Consider the following 24,685-nt stretch of genomic DNA (forward strand, 5'->3'; position numbering starts at 1 on the left):
TGACGAAAATCCTGTAGATTTGCTCACGAAAAGCCTCACTAATGAGCGCTTTGCCTTCCTCAAGAGATTGATGGGCGTTGGATGAGATGACGTTTTTCCTCATCCTGTTGTACATATGTACATTGTACTGTCTTTTCTTTCTTCTTTTTCCTCCTCACCTGTAACGTGTCCACCTATTCACTCGTAGGACACGTCTTAGCAACCCATCGGGAAGAGAGTCCAGAAAGCGCCGCCCGGCACTCCCACGGAATGTCAAGGGGTTTGCGATCTAGGTCTTCCGGAGTCTGCCATGAAGCGGAAGCATTCCGGCCGTTCCCACTTAGAATCGATCTCAATCAGGGTTTTCCTAGTGGTCAAATTCCTAGAACAGTAACTAGCGTCGAACACCAGGCGAACTACTTTACGCAAAATTGTCAGGGTCAAAGCGGATTTATGCTACACTTGGTTCAAGGAGAATGGGAAACGAGAGGGATACAAAGCTCGACCTCTATGTCCATAAGGCATAGTCCCATTCCATTGCCCTAAAACAACACAAATCGGGACTCTAGTATCCTAGATTCTAGGTCATCGTTCCTTGCTGTCAAATTCCTTCGAGAAAAGTTATCGTCCAACCGGGACCACCCATCCGTAGGACGGACCCATGGCCACATCCACCGCACTTTCCTCAGGGTTGCTTTAGTTATCTAATTACCTATCACATTTAGTTTGACGCGTAAAAACAGCTTCCTTAATTAGTCAATTATTCATCGGTTCCTTCACGTAACTTAAGCACTGACATAGAAAAACAATGTCAAGCAAGTTCCTTTTCAACAATTGATCTTATTTATCTTTGGAATACATCATATAATCCAGCCCGAAGGCTATTCCATAATCTGCCCGAAGGCAATCCAGCAATCCTCAGGGATTACTAATCCAAGTTTCCACCCGTAGACTAGTATGCGGGCCTCAAGATCCAATCCCGAGTCACGTCGGCCTCTTGTGCAAGACTCGGAGGCAAGGGATATATGGCTAGAGCCCCCCCTGGCACCCAAGCGTCCTCCTACCCGATGGAGAGACCTCGCACGGCGAGTTGGGTCCACGTTCATGGCGTGGCTAACAACCCCCTTGGCTAGGGTTTAGGAGCATTGGCTGCCTCTCCCTCCAGGCCTTCAATCTGAAGCATTAATTATTTTTCCACGTTTAGTTCTTTGAGCAAAGAAATACAAACAATGCTCCTAAACTGTACAAACACAATCAATCCAGTGGTCGTTTGTTTGGCCAATTGTTAAGGTGTGAATCCTTCTCTCTGAATGTATTCAGCATTCAATCCGGGATCAATTGCGACTTGGCAAGATCCCAAGGGTTTCGTTGCTTGTTTACCCTTTTATCCTTGGGTTAGGGTTTATACCCTATTAACCCAAATTAACCAACACCTTAGGTTCCTCAATTTAAGACAGTAAATCCTAGTGACTTTGTCGCTCTAACTTGATTTGTCAATTTCTTACTAGGCAATACGTAACTTCCCTAACTTGGCAAATCAATAGTAGGATGACTACTCATCCTCTTGCAAGTTAGACTTGCACTAGAACATGCCAACCCTTATTCTAAAGAGTGGCAAATCTATCTTGTGACTTAAACACAAAGCCATGCGACGTTGTAACTTGTTGCACAAGTGCTGCACCTAACTTGTGGGATTATTTTCCCCTATCAAACGGTGTTCCTTGGTCAAGAAATATGTTTAGTCAAGATGTAGGGTTTGGGATGTTTTCTTACCCAACCCAACCCTGACCTTACTAGGCCGATAACGATTGGCCCTAGGGTTTCTAATCTCAATCGAAAGTCTAGTATTAGGCCAATTTGCCCTAGGGTAAAAACCCTACATCGTTATTGTATGGCGTCCAATTAACCCTAACATTTGCGTGAATGTGGGTAGGATCTTTGGGATTGGAAGTCTTGACTTGGCATCCCAAGTGCGATACTAGGCAGAATTTTTAACGTACTAAATCCTACCTAGCACTTTGAAGTGTTCATCGTACCAACTAGTTATGCTTTTACGAATCCCTTGAGGGTTATACCCTTACAAGTGATCTACCTAAAATGTTCTAATTGTCTTGCGACAAGAGTGATCTTTGCTTAGAAGAGATGCAAATACCTTTCCTAAGAGATGCAAATAAATAAATTCAAGATACAACATTCCATGCAAGTATGCAAATCATAGACTTCCCCTTCTATGCAACTATAGGGTTTGCAATGACCATTTCTTTTCCTTGCTAGAATCATGATGATTGACAAATTCACGGCTAACTCATATAAAAACCTACGTTGAGTTTCAACAAGAATTATATCTATAACCCTTTGTTCGATGCATTGAATTCATCATTTAATGTGAAATGCATCTTTTTCTAAAACAACTTCGATAAAGAAGTTCATGCATGACGAATGTCATAAGACTATTGTTGACTTAATCCATTCAACGGCACTTAACCCGGCTTAAAAATGCAAGCATCCTCGCATGCAATAGGTAAGATCATGGTTTCCTTTTCATGCAATGCAATTCTTTGGACAATATTCTAACGGTCGACAACGATTATCTCATATGAATCCATAAGTAGAAAATTACTACCTAAATGCCTTATGCGCTTTTCTTTTCCGCGGCCAATCAAGGATGCATTTAAACAATTCCATCTTTTTAAACCCACGCAATATGCGCTTAGGATTTGCATCTTGGAAATGCAAGCAAACCCAAATGCACAACATGCACTAACTCTTGTAAATCGTCCAAGGAGATAAATTCCCAAATGTATTTTAACTTGATGACGTGAATTAGAGACATGCGTAAATGCATTCTTCCCATGAAAATTAAACGTGCCTAATGCATTGCTTTAATGCGGAATTATTCTTTTAAGAACCTAGGCATGAGGACTCGTAGGGATGTCCACACGTGTGCTCGGGGTAGAAACTCTCGCGTGTGCACCTCTCGCCATTTTCTTGGGAGCCATGGACGACGTAGATACTTTGTTCAGCAACTTTCCTTGGGTTACTTTTGCGTATTGATCCTTCTCTGCCCGGGATCTTCTATTCTGCGCGGGACACAACCCTTACAGAATGTGGTTTTAGGCAAAACCCACAATGGTGAGGATGAACAAGGCAGCTTATAGAAGCCTTGTTTTTAGAAGCTTCTATGCTTCTGAGGTACAGGGATGACGTGGGAGGAGAAAATGATTGGGAAGGGGGGAAAGATGACGACGAAGATGATGATTTCGAGGGTGTTGATGATGGCGATGGAGTGGGGTTGGCGGCAGTAGCGCTGCAGCACGGCGTGGAGGCGGCGACCTGGGGCAGCACGGCTGCTATCTTCTCTCTCTTCGTGCCTCCCTCCCAAGCTCTAGGGGGGAGGTCTTATAGGTAGAGGGGCGGGGGCGGGGGGGGGGGGGGGGGGGGGGGAGATATAGCCTCCCACATGGATGGCTTGCATGCCTCCCCTCCCTCATGCATCTCCACACTACACCATTCCTCTCACACTCCCTCTCCCCATGCCACGCATCGGCTGAGGGAAGGGGGTAATTAATAAAATATATTGCACCAAAATTACCCATTATCCATTTACCTTTCCCATAGAGAGTGTTCTCGTGCGGCCTTGCAGTCTTTTAGCCTCGGCCTTATTTGCACAACGCGGTTGGGGTTTATTATCGCGCGCGTAGGGTAAGCACTTAACCACCTCATTTACCAATGCGGGAGATTATGTTAATTTTCTTTTTGCGCGGATTACATGTCTTCAATATTTTGAGGCGGAAATATTACATTTTCTCCCCCTTAAAGAAATCAAGATGTCCTCATCTGGGGAAGAACTGGGGGTATTGTTGGTTGAGAGTACTTTCTTCCATCCAAGTGGCATCCTCCTCGGGATAATCTTTCCACTGGACGAGGTATTCTCTCAAGGTTTTGGATCTCAAATGTCTCTCCCTAACATCTAAGATCGTGTCAGGCCGTAGCTCAAGGACTCCTTGGCTAGGCATTACAACTTGTTGATCATCAAGCACATGACTAGGGTTAGGTACATACTTCTTCAATAGACTGATATGGAACACATTATGAACTTTTAGGTTCTCGAGGAGTTGAAGTCTATAAGCATTAGGTCCTAGGCACTTGAGGATCTTGTAAGGTCCACAATACCTTGGACTTAGCTTCTTGCATTCACCCAAGGATAGGGAACTCTTCTTTGGACGTACGCGAATGAAGACCATATCTCCTTCAATGAAGGATTTATCTTAACGTTTCAGATCCGCGTAAGCCTTTTGTCTATCCTTGTGGCTTGGATGTCCTATATTATTGACTTGATTTGGTCGTTCATATCTTCCAGCATTTGCTTTGAAGCTTCAACCCTTAAGGTTGGATCCGAGAAGTTTGAAGGACTTCGACAGTCGTGCCCATACAATGCTTGAAAAGGGGTCATTTGAATACTTTGTTGGTAAGAAGCATTGTAGGCAAACTCCACCAGTGGCAAATATTGAATCCACTTTTTGGGTTCATGGCAGTAGTGTGCCCTTAGTATAACCTCAATGACTTGGTTGACTCTCTCCATTTGACCATCGGTTTGGGGATGGTAAGCAGTACTGAAATAGAGTTGAGTCCCAATGGCTTGGGAGATAGCCCTCCAGAAATGTGATGTGAAGAGAGAGTCACAATCACTAATGATTCTTCTGGGTAACCCATGCAGTTTGAATATCTCCTTGATAAATAACCTTGCGATGTCTGAGGCTTTATAGTTTGTCTTAATAGGAATAAGGTGTGCAACCTTGGTAAGCATATCTACCACGACCATAATGGAGTTTTATCCTCCCTGAACTTGGGGTAGGCCAACAAAGTACATACTGATGAATTCCCATTTCATTTGGGGAATGTCAAGTGGTTGCAATTTCCCTGGCTTTTTGACATGTTCGGCCTTAACACATTGACAAGACAAACATTCAGCAACATATTTGAGAACATCACCTTTAAGCCTCTCCCAAAGTAATAGCTCTTTCTGACTGCATTGAGGGTCTTGGCATAACCAGGATGCCCTGAGAAAGGGGAGTCATGAGCTTCCCAAAGTATCATTTGCTTGAGTGACTGGCTTGCCGGTATGCATAATCTCGTTCTATAGTAGACAAGTCCACTATTGATAAGGAATTCTTGATACTTTGTTTGTAGCTTCGGGTCTTAATTCTTGATAGGGATCTCCCTTAGCATCTTTTGATAGGTTGGATCATGGCATGCCTCTTCTTTAGCTAGCTCAAGTATTGGGTTGTTTGGCATGGATACCTTTGTGGCTAAGGATCTAGCTATTTATGGATTCTGCAGGATTAGAGAATTCAGAAATGCCTTGCGACTGAGTGCATCGGCAACTACATTCTCCTTTCCAGGCCGGTTTGATTTCAAAATCATATTCCTCCAACACTTCAATCCATCGACGTTGCCTCGTGTTGAGCTCATTTTGGGTAAAGATCCATTTAAGACTTTTATGATCTGTCACTAAGGTAAACTTGTTACCCAGCAAGTAGTATCTCCAAAACTTGAGAGCATGGATGACGGCTAACAGCTCCAGATTGTGGGTAGCATAATTCCTCTCATGGCTCTTCAGTTTCCTTGAAGAGTATGCTACAGGATGACCTTCTTGCATAAGCACACATCCTAAGGCAAGTGTGCTAGCATCAGTTATCACTTCGAACTCCTTACTAAGGTTCAGAAGTTTCAGAATAGGTGGCTGATACCAAACTTTGCTTTAGTTTATCAAAGCTGGACTGTTCAGCAGGTGACCATATAATCGATGTTTGCTTCTTTAGTACATCGGTCAGTGGCGCTGCAATCAAAGCATAGTTTTTTATAAAGACCCTGTACCATCCTGTCAATCCAAGAAAACTGTGTATTTCTTTGACAGTTGTTGGTGTTGGTCACTCCAGAACGTCTCTGACCTTGGCCAGATCCATTGAAATTCCTTTCGCTAATACAATGAATCCCAGATATTCAATCTGTCGTTTGAAAAATGCACACTTCTTCTTTTTGGCATAAAGCTTGTGTGCCCTCATTGTTTCAAGAACAATGCAAAGCTGGGGTTCATGATCTTCTTCCTGTTTGAAGTAGACTAAGGTATCGTCAAAGAAGACGAGTGAAGCCATCAAGATATGGTCTAAAGATATCCTGCATTAGCCTATTGAAGGTAGCAGGTGCATTTGTCAGCCCGAATGACATGACTAGGAACTCAAAATGTCCATATCTTGTGCTGAATGCCATCTTTGGGATATCTTCTTCCTTGATCCTTATCTGATAATATCCAGACCTGAGATCTATCTTGGAGAAGATCTTCGCACCTTGAAGACAGTCAAGAAGTTCATCTATTCTAGGAATGGGATATTTGTTCTTAATGGTTGATTGATTCAACCCTCTATAATCGATACATAGCTGAACCGTTCCATCCTTCTTCTTCTGTGGAACACCACTGGAGCTCCCCATGGTGAACTGTTAGGACGGATGTAGCCTTGATCTAACAGTTGCTTGAGTTGCTCCTTCAGCTCAATCGCTTCTGGGATGGACATTCTATATGGCCTCTTTGCGATTGGTGCAGCTCCTAGCACTAGCTTGATTTCATGATCAACTTCCCTTTGAGGTGGAAGTTCTGTAAGCTCTTCAGGAAATACGCCTGCGTACTCCTTTAGCCATGAAGGTTCTTCACTAGACTCCTAATTCTGATCTAGCTTATTAAGCTTAATCAAATAGACAGGTAGCCCCTTTCTAACTCATTTTATTATCCGAGATGCTTTGGCCAGTTGAATTTTTGGCTTTCCAGCCTCTCCTTGAGTTGTGACCAATTCCCCTTCAGAATTCGAAAGGAAACTTGGCACTTTCCACAGTGAATGTAGGCATCATTAGGTTTAAGCTAATCCATTCCGAGCAAACACTCATGGCTACCTAGGCTCATAACCCTGAATCTGACCGAAGTCGACTTTCCTTACGTTAAACTTTGCTAAATGTTTCCCACATTACGTTACATGCCCAGTTCAACTTTTAGCCAAGTGACCTAATCACTTAATTTCTTTATCAATACTCACAGTCAAGACAATCATTGATAGGAGAAGTCTTATTTCATTCATATGGGCATAGCCCTTTTGAGCACAATTATTCTTGGGAAGATGGAACAAGTTGATACATTAGTTTGGGGAGTATAAGATTGTGTTACATTTGGCTACGAGAACTGAGTAATAGTATGGATTGGGGTCATGGATTTTCAGGAATCGATAGGTCATAGGAAGATTAGGGTATCCTTTCCTTTGATACATGTTCTTTTCATAACATCCCAACACCTTGATTCTGTCAGCAGGGATTATTCAAGTCACTTCCTCGTACACATACTTGTTCTGCTTAACCTTTCGTCCGTCGACATGTAGGGTTGCGTTTGCATGAGCCTCAACAAAGATGAATAGCTTCACGATCTTTAAGTCCTCCAACCACTTGATTCTCTTTAATTTGGTTTGAAGGTACGCAAATCGATGGATAGCTATGTAATAAGTTCCTGAATCACCTGTCCATCTCTGTTCCATGTACAGGGGTGAAGGATTGTAGATGCGGTCTAGGATATTCATCATATCGATCCTCCGTCGATAATCTGAGGCACGCATCGTGGCCATAAACATAACCTGGAACACCAAGAATCTAATCCATGCTTCGCAACTCTGCAAGTCAGCATTGATAAGTAAGTAAGTAAATGTTCTTAATAGCAACATTTGCTCTACTTGTCCTTATTAAGTTTTCTTGTAAATATTAGTTCCTTGTTAGTTCGCTCCGATACCGACTGTAACGTGTCCACCTGTTGACTTGTAGGACACGTCTTAGCAGCCCATCGGGAAGAGAGTCTAGAAAGCACCGCCCGGCACTACCACGGAATGTCACGGGGTTTGCGATCTAGGTCTTCTCGAGTCTGCCACGAAGCGGAAGCATTCCGACCATTCCCACTTATGACCGACCTGAATCAGGGTTTTCCTAGTGGTCAAATTCCTAGAGCGGTAACTAGCGTAACCCTAGGCGAACTACTTTACGCAGAAACATCATGGTCGAAGTGGATTCATGCTGCACTTGGTTCAAGGAGAATGGAAAACGAGAGGGATGCAAAGCTCGACCTCTCTGTCCATAAGGCATAGTCCCATTCCATTTCCCTAAAACAGTACAAATCGGGACTCTAGTATCCTAGATTCTAGGTCATCGTTCCTTCCTGTCAAATTCCTTCGAGAAAAGTTCCCAGCCAACCGGGACCACCCATCCATAGGAAGGACCCATGGCCACATCCATTGCACTTTCCTCAGGGTTGCTTTAGTTATCTAATTACCTATCACGTTTAGTTTGACACGCAAAAACAGCTTCCTTAATTAGTCAATTATTCACTGGTTCCTTCACGTAACTTAAGCACTGACATAGAAAAACAATGTCAAGCAAGTTCCTTTTCAACAATTGATCTTATTTATCTTTGGAATACATCATATAATCCATCCCGAAGGCTAATCCATAATCCAGCCTGAAGGTTATTCCATAATCCGCCCAAAGGCAATCTAGCAATCCTCAGGGATTACTAATCCAAGTTTCCGCTCGTAGACTAGTATACAGGCCTCGAGATCCAATCCCGAGTCACGTTGGCCTCTTGTGCAAGACTCAGAGGCAAGGGATTTACGGCTAGAGCCCCCCTGGCACCCAAGCGTCCTCCTGCTCCAAGTAGCGCCCAACGGAGAGACCTCTCGCAGTGAGTTGGGTCCATGTTCGCGGTGCGGCTAAGAACCCCCTTGGTTAGGGTCAGGCAGATAGTCGGGGGTAACTGATGCTGCCTCTCCCTCTAGGCCTTCAACTTGAAGCATTAATTATTTTTCCATCTTTAGTTCTTTGAGCAAAGCAATACAAACAGTGCTCCTAAACTGTACAAACACAATCAATCCAGTGGTCGTTTGTTTGGCCAACTGTTAAGGTGTGAATCCTTCTCTCCGAACGCATCCATCATTCGATCCTTGATCAATTGCGACTTTGCAAGATCCCAAGGGTTTCGTTGCTTGTTTACCCTTTTATCCTTGGGTTAGGGTTTATACCCTATTAACCCAAATTAACCAACACCTTAGGTTCCTCAATTTAAGACAGTAAATCTTGGCAACTTTGTCGCTCTAACTTGATTTGTCAATTTCTTACTAGGCAATACGTAACTTCCCTAACTTGGCAAATCAATAGCAGGATGACTACTCATCCTCTTGCAAGTTAGACTTGCACTAGAACATGCCAACCCTTGTTCTAAAGAGCGGCAAATCTATCTTGTGACTTAAACACAAAGCCATGCGACGTTGCAACTTGTTGCACAAGTGTTGCACCTAACTTGTGGGATCATTTTCCCTCGTCAAACGACGTTCCTTGGTCAAGAAATATGTTTAGTCAAGATGTAGGGTTTGGGATTTTTTCTTATCCAACCCAATTCTAACCTTACTAGGCCGATAACGATTGGCCCTAGGGTTTCTAATCTCAATTGAAAGTCTAGTATTAGGCTAATTTGCCCAAGGGTGAAAACCCTAGATCGTTATTGTATGGGCGTCCAATTAACCCTAACATTTGCGTGAATGTGGGTAGGATCTTTGGGATTGGAAGTCTTAACTTGGCATCCCAAGTGCGATACTTGGCAGAATTTTTAACGTACTAAACCCTACCTAGCGCTTTGAAGTGTTCGTTGTACCAACTAGTTATGCTTTTACGAATCCCTTGAGGGTTATACCCTTACAAGTGATCTATCTAAAATGATCTAATTGTCTTGCGACAAGAGTGATCTTTGCTTAGAAGAGATGCAAATACCTTTCCTAAGAGATGCAAATAAATAAATTCAAGATACAACATTCCATGCAAGTATGCAAATCATAGACTTTCCCTTCTATGCAACTATAGGGTTTGCAATGACCATTTCTTTTCCTTGCTAGAATCAATGATTGACAAATTCACGGCTAACTCATATAAAAACCTACGTTGAGTTTCAACAAGAATTATATCTATAACCCTTTGTCCGAGCATTGAATTCATGATTTAATGTGAAATGCATCTTTTTCTAAAACAACTTCGATAAAGAAGTTCATGCATGACGAATGTCATAAGACTATTGTTGACTTAATCCATTCAGCACCACTTAACCCGACTTAAAAATGCAAGCATCCTTGCATGCAACAGGTAACATCATGGTTTCCTTTTCATGCAATGCAATTCTTTGGACAATATTCTAACGGTCAACAACGATTATCTCATACGAATCCATAAGTAGAAAATTACTACCTAAATGCCTTATGCGCTTTTCTTTTCCGCGGCCAATCAAGGATGCATTTAAACAATTCCATCTTTTTAAACCTACGCAATATGCGCTTAGGATTTGCATCTTGGAAATGCAAGCAAACCCAAATGCACAACATGCACTAACTCTTGTAAATCGTCCAAGGAGATAAATTCCCAAATGTATTTTAACTTGACTACGTGAATTAGAGACATGCGTAAATGCATTCTTCCCATGAAAATTAAACGTGCGTAATGCATTGCTTTAATGCGGAATTATTCTTTTAAGAACCTGGGCATGAGGACTCGTAGGGATGTCCACACGTGTGCTCGGGGTAGAAACTTCCACGTGAGCGCCTCTTGCCATTTTCTTGGGAGCCATGAATGACGTAGATACTTTGTTCAGCAACTTTCCTTGGGTTACATTCGCATATCGATCCTTCTCTGCCCGGAATCTTCTATTCTGCGCGGGACATGGCCCTTACAGAATGTGGTTTTAGGCAAAACCCGCAATGGTGAGGATGAACAAGGCTTATAGAAGCCTTATTTTTAGAAGCTTCTATGCTTCTGAGGTTCAGGGATGGCGTGGAAGGAGGAAATGATTGGGAAGGGGGGGGAAAGATGATGACGAAGATGATGATTACGAGGGTGCTGCTGATGGCGATGGAGTGGGGTTGGCGGCAGTAGCGCGGCAACATGACGTGGGGCAGCACGGCTACTATCTTCTCTCCCTTCGTGCCTCCCTCCCAAGCTCCACGAGGGAGGACTTATAGGTTGGGGGGGGGGGGGGGGGGGGGAGGGGCGGAGATAGCCTCCCACTTGGATGGCTTGCATGCCTCCCCTCCCTCATACATCTCCACACTATGCCATTCCCTCACACTCCCTCTTCCCCTGCCATGCATTGGCTAAGGGGAGGGGGTAATTAATAAAAAAAATTGCACCAAAATTACCCATTATACATTTACCTTTCCTGTAGAGAGTGTTCTCATGCGGGCTTGTGGTCTTATAGCCTCGGCCTTATTTGCACAATGCGGTTGGGGTTTATTATCGCGCGCGCGGGGTAAGCACTTAGCCACCTCATTTACCGATGCGGGAGATTATGTTAATTTGCTTTTTGCGCAGATTACAGGTCTTCAATATTTCGAGGTAGAAATATTACATCATTGGGGCAGATTCACCTTTAAGTGGGAGATTGTTGGGGATAAAGGCGCCTCTGCCTAGCCGCCCATGTATTATTACACTGAAGTACTTGCCATTGCACACTGCAGGTGGTGAGCGCCCGTCACCGTCACTTTATTCTTTATTCTTTTAGTGACAGTTTGAATAAAGGAAGGCCCAATCACACATTGTGATTGTTGGAGTTCCCATTTGTGTCTCTCTCTCTTCTTGCTCTTGCTCTTGCTCTCCACCATAGCTCACTTCCAAGCAAGCTTCGATCCTTCTCACCTTTCATTTTCTCTCTTTATTTTTCTCTTTCCTCTTTTTCTCTTTCTCTCCCCCTATTTTCTCTCTCTTTCAAATGATATATTTCCTCTCTGTCTCTCTCTCTAAGTCAAAAACTATATTAAAAAAGGTTTAATTTAAAAAAGACTATTCTCTTTTCTCTTTCCCTTTTTCGCTTTCTTCTTCTTCTTTTGCTTCTTTTTATCATTTTCCTTCTTCTTCTTGTTCTATCTCCCTCTCAAAGTATGTGAAAAATATGTCCTTAATTAAAAGAAAAGTTTAATATAACACACACACACACACACACACAAAGAGAACCTAGGCTCTACACATGAGAGAAAGGGGGGAGGGGGAGGAATTTAATTAAAAAAGGAAGGGGGAAAAGAAAGAGAGAGATTATACGTGAGAGAGGGGAGGGGGTTTTATTTGAGAGAGAGAGAGAGAGAGAGAGAGAGAGAGAGAGAGAGAGAGAGAGAGAGAGAGAGAGAGAGAGAGAGAGAGAGAGAGAGAGAGAGAGAGAGAGAGAGAGAGAGAACCTAGGCCCTATAATGTGAGAGAGAGAGAGAGGGGTGCCAGGGGGGCTTTTAATTAAAAAGGGGAGGGGGAAGACAAAATGAGAGATTACACATGAGAGAAAGGGGAGGGGAGGGGGTTTTAATTTAAAAAGGGAGGTTTGGAAAATGTTATAGGTTCAGGAAGCCCTTTGGCGATTCGGGGCTTTCCAAACCTACAACCAAAATAATATAGTAGTAAGATGTTTCCACTCTTTCTTGGAATTTGTTGGGCTAAACACACAATAGTTGGGACATTGGACGAACTTCTATTCTTTCAAAATTTTCAAGTTGCTTTGGTGACAATCTCTTACCTGGTCTTCTTGGAGTCCAATCCAATAAGCTCTTGTTATTTTCTCCTTACTTCAAAGTTGCACTGGGATAAATGAAGTGGAATGGAAAAAAGTGCAAGTGACGTAGGGAGACATATCTAACGAAGGTGAGTCAAGACTCCCTAGGTATGCCTTGACCTTCATGTGCCCTAAGGAAATGTGGGTGATCTTGGGAAAAGAGCTAGGGAGATCCGGCCAACTAAGGTCACTAGATTCATCCAAGTTGAGGACCTCTAGATGCACTACAGTGCTTGTTAGTGCTTTTTTCTTTTCTTTTGTTTTCTTTTTCTTTGTTTTTTTCTTTTCTCGATTTTTTATTTCTCTTAATGTTTTTTCTTTACAATTTTATTATCTTGTATTTTTCTCTTTTTTTCCTCTCTCTCATTGTGAATAATCACATAGCTAGACAACTAGGCATATGACCTTACAAAGATAAATGGATCTACGAAAGATATGAAGGTTGACTACAAATAATAAATTTGGTTCAAAGGGTAAAGTTTTCCACTAAAATGCACATGTCAAAAATTGAATACAAGCCTAGTTGTTGTTGAAGTTGTTATTAATGAAAAACCAAACTATTGATGAAAATTTAGGTGCTTGTTAATGAAGCAATTTGCAACTCCTCTTGACAAAGTGGATGACCATTGGATATTATTGTCAAGGTATGCCATGGTTGAAGAAAATTGGGATGTCATTGTTGACAGCTCTTTGATGTCTTTGTCTCTTATTGGAGTAACTCAGATGAACTTGGTACTTGATGTTTTGATGTTCTGCCATCTAGATACTTCTAGGACTTGAGATCTATCATGTCCTATATTCACTTGGTGAACCTTCAAGAGTACTATGCTGTGAAAATATAGAAGTGATGATAACTTTGTAGGGTTTTGTCATCATACCTAGAACAAAAGTTTAGAGCTTCTACCTTTGATCTAGCCCTCACATAAGGTGTAGCATTATTCCAAAATTCAAAAGAGCCTTGGCTCTTGCCAATGCAAGACCTTGAGCTAAATAATAAAATTATACAAGGTTAAGTAGGATTAGTTATATACAAGAGTTAGCGTTTTACTATTTTGGAAATCACTCACTTGTAGAAGTTCAAGTTGTATTCCAATTTAGTAAAAGCATCCAAGTATTGAGGATGAAATTCTGCATGTGCCTAGCCAACTAAATTTATCTTGTACTTAGTGCCTATACACCACAAGTGGCAGCCACCCATCTCTATCATGTTTATTCTTTGTTCATTACCATGGAATAATAAAGGTAAGGTAAGTCACACATTATAACTATTAGAGTTCCCACATACTAGTCTTGCTCTCTTGAGTTCAAACCTTTATAGCCATAGCTCTCTTGCTTCTACTTGTACAGGCCCATCCTTTCAACTGGTATTAGAGCGTGCATTCGAGGAGCTTCAACCATTCTACTTGAGCTCAAAAAAGAGAGCTTCAATCAAGCTTCCATGGTAGACATTTTTTAATCCATTTGAGATACGCATTAGCTCCCCACCTTCTCAAGCTCTACAAAGGCATTTAGCCATTGGTAAGTGACCCCAAAAGGTCAGAAGAAATAGAGTGAGACTCAAGACAATAATCTAAAAGTTGCAATGCAATTTTAGGGGGTTGTTCTTGCATACACAGCATCAATAGCTTGCTCTTAGTACACCTCTTGCTCCTTGCTTGTTCATTGAGCATTGTTTTCAGTATCTTAGACTCCATCTTGGGCACTATTTGGGGTAGGAATGATTAGCCATTGATTGACATTTGTGGATAGACCTATTGTTCATAGCTTGGGATAGCAAATTTTTGAATGTTCATGCTTCTTTAATGATTATTCACAAAAGATTTACTAATAGAATGATCTATTAATGCTTGGGGATGCTCTACAATCAATTAGAGCTCACTTTGCTTAGCCATTGAAAGATTTACTAGTATCATAAACAATGGATAGCAAGCATATCTAGCGAACATCAGTGAAATATATACTTTTATGCCATTGGGGAATGATCTTGGATCATATACATATTTACCACTCCTAGTTATGTTGGATATGCTCATTTTTTAGCTTTGAGCCTTCATTATGAGCTCCTTTACATTCATATTTGGTAGAGGTTGCATTGGTCCCCAATCTTATGTTTAGGGGCTTGGGTATTTATGTCATTGATATGCTCTCGAATGTAAAAATTGGTATCATTGGGCTTCTAAATGCTATGATGAATATGCATTGAGCTTGCTTTGCTCTCAAATATCATGGTTTGCTTCTAATTGGAGTATTTTTAGTTTTTTATTACAGAGCTTGGTCTTTGGAGTCTATCAGGTCTCTCTATATGCTTATTGGTTTATGTAGGCACTATTCTTATAGTTATTGATCACTATGGGCTAATCCCTATTTGATATCTGGTTATATAGTACTTCCTCCTGTCAAACGGGTTATCATTCATGGACACATGCTTCATTATGTACTGAGCTTCACTGCTGATGAGTAGTGAGTTAGTTGCACCTTGGTGGATCTCACAGTTGCTTAGAGATGTCTTATGCATAGTTAGCATATGTACTTGGTTACCCCGTGCTTGGGATGTACCTATATCTTGACACTCTTGGATTCTCTAGTAGTATTTGGTACTTGGAGCTGCATGCTCTTTCTTGGATATTGCTAGTTGCTTTGTAAGTTCTATTGCTACTTGGACTTCCTTGGCAAAGGAGCACTTTATTTTGGACATTTGCCTATAGTTGACTTATCATTTACTGTAGTTTTATGGAAAGCATTGCTAAAATTCAATTAGCTATTTTATCAAGGGCAGACACTTATTTCAAGCACTCTAATACTTCTACTTTGTGGATAACAATACATTGAGTTGTTTTCTTCCTATTGCATTTATTTTTTCCTTAGTTTTGGGAATGATTTACTATTATTATAGTAGCCCATTCTCTCTTTATTTTGTAGTCATAATGGCAAGTGCTTCTAGTACTTCTTTAACCTTGATAAGTAAGATGGCAATAACTTTAACCATTCGGAGATCCAAATATGGCAAGTTTTGGTACAAAAGAAGTAGGTTATGCCATTGAATTACAAAAGCATAAAGCTCAAAGATATAGATGCTAACACTTGGGATGATCTTGATGAGCTATGTAAGTCCACTATCATTTTATATTTGTCTATGCAAGTATACTTTAATGTCATTAAGACTGCAGGTGGTGCATGGCAATTATGAGAGAAAATATGTGATCTTTATTATAAGCAAAGCCCTTCTTCATTGTTATACTAGCTTAAGAAGCTTAAGGGCCTTTGTGTATGAAGGAAGGCACTATGATGTCTACTCATTTGAAGGAGTTCCACTTTATTTGCAGCTAGCTTAGGTTGCAAAAATCATATTTGATAATAACATAAAATCCTTTTTTTTTAATTGTCACTCTTTCAGAGTCTTGGAATACATTCCTTATTGCCATTAGCAAAGCAATAACACTCCTAAAGATGGTTTTAACTGCTCAAATATAGAGGGATCCTTGCTCATTGATGAAGTGAATAGGAAGAATATTGATGCAGCTCATGGCTCTCACGCTCTTATGGCTAGAGGCATGAATGATACTAGAGGTAGTTATGACTGCCATGGTAGAGACCCACAATAGAATATGTCTAAGTCTCAACCTTGTGGGTAGGGTTGTATTGAATTCTAGTCCTAAGGCTTCTCTTACTTGTCATTATTGTGAATAGTGGGAATATATATGGCCACAATGTCATAAGATACACTTGAATAGGCATGAGAAAGGTAAAATGGAAAGCGTTGGATAATGCTGACATATGATGATCAACATATTACTAAATCCACTGTCAAGATTGAGGATGTTGTTGACTATGCATTGCAACACATCCACCTTGCCATTGGTAATGTTAGAATAGTAAAAGCTTTCAACAAGTGCACCATGGCCATCCAAAAGCATGTAGTGCCATCGGTAGCTAAACCTAGTGTCAACTCTAAGGAGGGGGTAGCACACCACAACATATGCCCATTACAAAGTACCACCACCCTTTAGAAACCACATCCTAAGCTATGGGTCCCAAAGCATAGACCATGTTGAGAAATATTCAATCACACCCATGTGATAGCCTCTTTGTATGGAGCAATAGGAAAAGAATCAAACAATTTACTAGAGAGGATGCCTGAAATATAGGATACCTAAATCCCATAAGCATAGTGGAGTAAAAGGGAACCATCATGAGCCTATAAAATGATGTACCTTCTTATCATTAAATGATGGAATACAATTGTACTTTGTCCTTTCAGTCATAGTGAGTATCATACTCAAGATTGTGTTTATGAGTCCAAGCTTCCATCTTGGAACCTAATTCACTTGAGTAACAATTGGTCTCTCCAGTCTATGTCATCATGAATATTGTCTTTGTGTTCCATGCGCCACAACCATGCTCTAGATCCATGCACTTCAACATGGTACCACAGCCATGGTGAGCATGGCTTAGCTCTACTCATCTCTTCTCTCAATCTCAGTCCAACTCAGTGGTAGCTCATGACTTCATCTTCATCTTCCACCTTGTGGCAGCCATAGCTAAACTTGTACCCTGTCACATTGGAGCTCTTGGATCTCTCAAAATAAGACATATCAACTCACGATTTCTTCTATGGACCTCCTTCTCTACTCAAGGAACTCCCTCCTATCACATAAAACCCTAACATTAGTGCATTCACAGCCCAGCATTGCGTCTGCATCATATCGTTATCTAGATTTGCACCATCTTTGTTCATACTGCCTTTTCAGCCTGCATGCGCAACGATATCAAAAATTTTCATAGGGCTTTAGAAGCTTACTATCTAAGCTACCTCCCCATCAAATATTATGCCATATAATCACATGTACAATTTGCTGGAAGCAAAAAACCTATTGTCTCCTCCAAACCCTAAAGGGCAGTCATAGCCATTTCAACATTAAGCTCATATTTTACTTCAATCTCTTACTTCCTTCAGCTCAAGCTTGCTAATGCCACTCTAATCTACTATAACACTTAGTATCCAGTAAGAAAATCATAACAAATTAGCAAGCAAGTGCTCCAACATCAAGATCTAACACCGAAGGTTCCACTACATAGTATCTAGTGTTATTGAACACTACCACCGCTTGTGTTCCTCAAGCATCATCAAGCTCATCTAAGGGTGTAACACTCTTTCAAAGCTGAATCCCAACTCAGTTTCTAATAAGAATTTAATTGATTTACTAGTAGAGAGGGGACTCAAGTTACAACTCAAGCATCAAAGACTCATCATTAAGCTTGACATCTAATATTTCTTGATACTAACCTAGTGCTTTTTGGCACCTGTGCTTTTTAGCACATTCAAGATCATCTGGATTGCTGGTTATTCTCAGTCATCTGAAGTTGATTTCCTGTCATAGAATGCCAAGCATGAAGAATTTTAAATGGATGCTTCTCGTGAAGAGTAATATGACTCATGCTGCTCATCTATACTACATGGAAGAATTGTTTGTTTCACTTGTAGGGATGGATAGACTTACTTGTTTTAAAGTGAAATCAATGATCTTATTTGAAGACTCTAAAGACATTTCTGTTGCCTCAAAGATGATGATACTTTTGCTTGAGGGGGACATGGACATGAAGACTAATGCAAGCAAAGTCAATGAAGAAAAATACAAGAAACGCCATAAAGAAGAAGACAAAGTCAATGAAGCAAAAAGACCATAATGAAGAAGAAGACCAGACAAACCAAAAAGAAAAAGACAAGGAAAAAGAAGACCATGAAGACAAAAAGAGCATCAAAGAAAGAAAAATGGACTACATCAAAGAAGAAGACAAAGAAAAGAAGATCTGTTATGCCTACCATGACATATTTGATGAAGAAAACCACAAGGGCTTGTTGGTCCTTGTCTCTACTTTTCACTAGAAAAGTTTATTGTATGTACTTACCATTAATGCTCCTGTCATATGCCTTGTAAAACTCCTCATGTAGCCTATGCATAAACAGTCTCTACACACTTAGTGAGGCCTTGTAACAGTCCATGGATGTTAGCCATGTTTTTTGGTACCCACACTTAGCCTTTTCTGCGACAGCCTCTAGTGTTTACCATGTTTGTGGCATAACCACACTTAGCAAGGTTCTACTCATGATAGCCTCAGTACACTTAATGCTTTCTTTTATGGCTGTGATTGAGGAGGGGTGTTGAGAAATATGCAATCACACCCATGTGACAACCTCTTTGTATGGAGCAATAGGGCAAGACTCAAACAGTTTACTAGAGAGGATGCCTGAATCCCATAAGCACAGTGGAGAAAAAGGGAACCATCATGAGCCTATAAAGTGATGTACCTTCTTATCATTCAATGATAGAATACAATTGTACTTTGTCCTTTCAGTCATAGTGAGTGTCATACTCAAGATTGTGTTTATGAGTCCAAGCTTCCATCTTGGAGCCTAATTCACTTGAGTAACAGTTGGTCTCTCCAGTCTATATCATCATGAACATTGTCTTTGTGTTTCATCCGCCATAGCCATGCTCTAGATCCATGCATTTCAATATACCACAACTTCAAACTTATAATTTCCATGCCTCAAACTCTTGGCCTAACGGTGGAGTTGGCACTCCTATAGCTCACATATGACTAGGCAACGTTGGATTCCGAAAACCCTATTGTGAACCCAAGGCTACTACGAAGCTAAGACCTTAATGTGGCTACCTAAACTCTCAAGTGCCATGTACGATTATCAATCTCATGCCCCAAAAACCAAGGCCCAAATATGTTAACCAAAATAGGGGAGGAGAAAGACTAAAAAGAAGAGTGCTCAATCCATGAGTACTCCAATGGTCTATCAACCCAAAGCTCAACTAAGAGTCTATGGGCAACTGCTCATGATTGAGCTCTCCCCTAATGACTCTAATGCTATCACCACTATAAAAATCGACGACAAAGCATCAATCAAACTCCAATCTTCTCAAACCAAGCTTACCACACCCATTGAGAATCCTAAAGTGGAAGTCCCACGCAACAACTTGTCCAGTTCATCTAAACCCAAGCCACTAGCAACATGCCTTTAGCCATCATAGCAAGGACAATCCATTTTCTAAGTGGCTTCCAACATGGCAATGGACATGCGGGATGACTTAGTCACGTGCATTCGACTGGACTCAACTTTCACATTGTTTGCTAGAAGTTACGAATGTATAGCAAATGAGGTATGTTCTTTGCCGTGTTCTTGGGAAGAATATGAATTCATTTTCACTAAGGGCCTTACTATTGCAAACGAAATGATTGGCAATGAAGTTTCACAAGAAAAGGCCTTAAGTCAATAATTAATTACATCCTTCAAGAAAATCAAAACTCCCATGCCACCACACGAACTTGCTGAACTTCAATGATTAGTCGAGTCTGAGTCCAATTTCTTACGTAAGTAATATACTTTGTGCCTTTCATGGGCTCAAGAGGGTTATTAAATCATGACCAATGTAGAGCAACAATGTGCCATCAAGACTTCTGAGTATGACCAAACATATGTGGCCCCAATCTCATTTAGGGCATTAGCCCTAATGAGGAATCGAACATTAGAAGACAACATCATGCTCCGCCCATACTTGGATAGGATCCTAATAGAGGAGGAACTCCACATTATTGCAAGTCAAATAAACTCCAATAACCTCCTGATTGATATATTAAATTATATCACACAAGTGGGCATTTGTCCACAAGATGTGGATTGTTATGCGACCCTAGAGTATAACCCCAAGTTTTATGATTGGCTCTTGAAAAAGTAAGGCACACCACAGATGCACTAAATGCCTATACACCTTGATTTCCACAATCCTAGGAAGGATTTTCATCCTTTTCAAGGGGGAGGAGGTAAAAGTGAAAAATGTATGAAAAATAAAAATAGGAATTGAATTTTAAAGGAAAGAATGAATGTGTAAAAATGTATGGATTGATTGATGTGAGAATTCTCATTTTGTGGTTCATACCCTTCATCATCGGACACTAATCTTTCTAGTCACTTTACCTTCCATGCAAGAGATGTCCTTGAAAAAGAACTAAATGTGGGTAGTTGTGTGGCAACAGGAACCTAAATGGCAAGTCAATAGGATAAAGCCAATAGGCTCCCCTTCTTTTAAGAGGAGGAACACAAAAGATATGGCTTAACATAGAGATACACACGTTCAACCAACTAAAATATCACAGCATCCACAATCTAGAAGGATTGGTGACATCTAAGGAGGCCATTGTATAGATGATAGAACGATGTAATCTTGCCAAGTACCTAAAGAAGGTGGGGCAGGACATCAACCACAACAAATACACAAAGTTCTTGAGGACCTCTGATGCCCAAAGGAATAGCGGCAGAGTAACCATCATGCGAGGAGAGACCTCCAAAAGGGTGAAAGTTGCTATTAGTCCAGAAATTGTGGAGAAGACACTAGGACTAGTCAAGCCAGAGAAGAGGCCAAAGAGAGATGTCTACGGGATGCTAGGGATGGACAAAAAGAAAGTTTACACAAATGATGGAATTAGCTTGGCTAACATTCTTGACCCCACCACCTGACTGCAAGCAAAAATGGTCCATACCCTCTTCTCAAGCCAGGGATGCAATGCTCTCATGAGCAAAATAAAGGTGCCATTGCTGGAGAGCCTTGCAACAACAAATATGCTAGACAAGGTAAACTAGAATACCTACGTCTAAAAAATAATCTAGATGTCAACAAGGGTACTAGCAATGGCACCAAGGGCAACTTATCTTACATCTTGACAAAATGGAAAATTCATCATAGATGTTGAGTAGGGTGCTAACCAATAGGGGGTTAACATGGACAATATTGGAATTTTCATTTGTAAACATTTTGCAAATAGATAATTGCCATCTGGTAGGACTAGAGGACATATTGTCTGTGCCCATATTACATGATCAGTATAGTAGAGAAGGGGGTGGGTAGCCATAGCAAAAAGAAAAGGGGCAATAGGGCATCCTTGTCTAATACTACGATGTAGAACAAAGTTACTTGACCCGTATCCATTGATAGAGATAACGGCCAAAGCACTGGAGAATAAAGCATGTATCACGAGGCCAAACTGCTTGCCAAACCTTGATCTCTCCAAAATTGCCAAGACAAACTCCCAACAAACTCTATCATAAGCCTTCTCAAAATCTATATGGAGAAGCAAGTAGTCATCCTTAGTGACCAAGGCATGGTCAATACCTAATATGATATTTAGAACTGCATCCTATATATGTCTGCCATGAACAAACCCATATTGCCCACAATGCATATAGCTGCTAAGAACATGCTTGATTCTTAGTGCAAATGCTTTCGCCATGGGCTTGTAGGGGACATTCAACATTGTTAATGGCCTCCAATGGCCAAGCTTGGTCCTTTCAACAAATTTGGGTACAAGCTTAACGATCCATTCATTTCTTGATTTGGACAAACTACCAGAGATATTGAATTGATTAAGCATTCCACACAAGTCATCTATACAAGCATCCCAAATTCCAAGGCAAAACTCGATAGGGAACCTGTTTTGCCTAGGGGCATGCCTCTTTTCATCTGCCTAGACACAAAAAGAAGCTCTTTGCTAGTGAACAGCCTTGCTAATGAGAGTACTAGGTCTTGCTCCACAAACTATTCCATGTATTGTAGAAATTCATGCATCCTATACTCCCAAATCTATGGTGATGCAAAAGGCATACCTACTATGGTTGATAAGTGCTTCTCAAAGACCTCTAAGATCAAGACCTCATCAAAATGTTGATTGCCTTCCAATGAAAGTCATAGTTTCCTTCTTCTGCTTGCACTTTAGGGTGCCCATATAAGTTGAGTCAGGGGCCTCTCTGAACTAGAGTGCATTCTCTCTGATGTGTACTCTAAGGTCATTCCTTTTGTAATTTTCAAGCTCCTTGATAAAGCTTTCAACTTCCTAGAGGAGACAATGTGTGATGAGATCATTTATGAATGCAATCAACATTGCATTCCTTAATTCTTTTGCAGCAACAAGGTGCCTCCTTCTCCACTTTGCTTGTTGTCTACCAAAGTGCTTGCAAAAATTTGTGACTTCTGCCATATAGTGATCCCAACGATTAGTAGGTGCACATGCTTGTAAGTGACAGGAAGGCCATATTTCTGTAGCATTATGTACAAACCTTTTATCAGACAAGAAATTGAGAATAAAGTGGAAAGGGGTGGGGGGGGACTTTATTAAGGCTCCTAGCATAAATTAACTTGAAGATCATAATGATTGAGAGAGTACAAATACTCTACTAGCATATTGTATTTAAGATCAGCAAAATCCAAACACCATCATGAGAGAAATAAAACTAGCCTAGTTGAGCCCCTCTCCAAGTTCCATCCTTCTGCCTATTATGCTAGGTGATCCATTTACCTCCCTCGCCATTGATTAGAGCAACAACATCAACCAAGCTGAGGGAGGTTGACAGGCCATTCCATGCATTCCTCTCTTCTTCAATCATGTTGCCCATGCCTTGTGAGTGATCTTCAAGAGATATAGTCATATTCCAAACTCCAAAAAGGATTGGAAAATCACCATGCACATTTCCCGCTGTCCATTTCCACATGACTACTCTCACTTGGGAAGCGTCAGGAGCATACATCAAGATACAATCCACCTCCTCACTAGAGATGCTAACTTAATACCCAACACAATGTCAGACCCATCATTGGCCATGATGGTTGCATGTAGGCTTAGTTTCACCATTAGCAGGATACCTCCTCTCCCTCTTTCACATACATTATAGAAGCATCCATATCCCGGTGCCTTAATTGTTGTTGTGTTGGCTGCATAAAGCTTCGCCTCTCCTATACCCTAGTAATTTCGGCTTGCATCTAAAATCCATGTCCCTTAGCACCTTTTGCCTATTCCTCGAGCAAAGACCATGAGGGTTTCAGGTAGGGATAGAAATTTCGTGTGACACTCTATCCATCGGTCCTTTATTGTGGAGTATTAGTATTAGCCAAAGGGGCACAGAGATTAGTAAACTCCTACCTTCCCCTAGCAAGTTGCTTGATTGAGATCCTTGGGCTATGCCCCCTACTCCTAACCTCAATAAACTTATCAAAATTATAATTCTCCATCCCTCCAACCTTCTCCAACCTGATGGATCTCTCCTTGTTGGGGTCTTGAGTTTGGAGGACTTTGTTTGTTTGCATGGCATCTTTCTTCTGCTTAGATACTCTTGCCACCTCAATTCTTGTGCCTTTAACTTCATTGGGAGGAGGACCATTAGGAGGTTCTTTGGTAGGGATCTCAACCTTAGTTGTCGGTAGGTCCTGATTGAGGTTGCTTTTCCAAGGAGTCCTTGTGGTTATCCTAATTTCTTTCCTTGTTCCCTTTTTGGGGACAAGCCTTTACAAAGTGACCAAACTTTTAACTCACATAGCAAACATCAGGAAAGTTAGAAAATCTAACTTCACATACAATGTCAAGGCCTCTTTTGTCATGAATCTCAAGAACATTTGGGGCTTCAACCCTCCAATCCCATAGAATGTATGCTATGCATTCACCTTTTGAATTGGCTAGGAGAGGGGGGACATAGAGAACAAACCGAGTGCGACATTGAACTGCTTCGGTTGGGTTGACTTGCAAATGCAATGGCTCAAGGACAGAAATTGATAGGTGACCTTAGTGTCAAATTGGGAACCCAAATTCAAGTCAACCCTTATAGGTTACGATCGAACCTTCTGTTATGGTGGACTTGAGAGAGCTTAGGTAACAAACCCTATGTTATTCTAAGGATTATTGGGTGTGGTGTCACTTAGGAGAATCTCTTGATAGGCCACTAAATCATGTCACTAAGAGATCCTCAATTGGGCATGTTATACATGGTATCAGAGTGAAACGAATAAGTTATCAATAAACTATGCATGTGTTGCCTTACCATTTTGACTTATAAGTTAGGAACAAAGGAGTTGCAACTATACTAAAGAAATGGCCTAAATGATTTGGTCTTGATTATCAAGCATCTTCCAACAACATGGATACAGATCTCCAAGAAAAGAAGTTCCTCTTGAAGCAAATCAATCGGCCTAAGTTCATGGGAAAAGGGTCCAATGTTGAGAT

Source organism: Lygodium microphyllum, chromosome 24, assembly GCF_053477565.2.
Source record: "Lygodium microphyllum isolate KBCC chromosome 24, Lygodium_microphyllum_v1.1.10, whole genome shotgun sequence".
Lineage (NCBI taxonomy): Eukaryota > Viridiplantae > Streptophyta > Polypodiopsida > Schizaeales > Lygodiaceae > Lygodium > Lygodium microphyllum.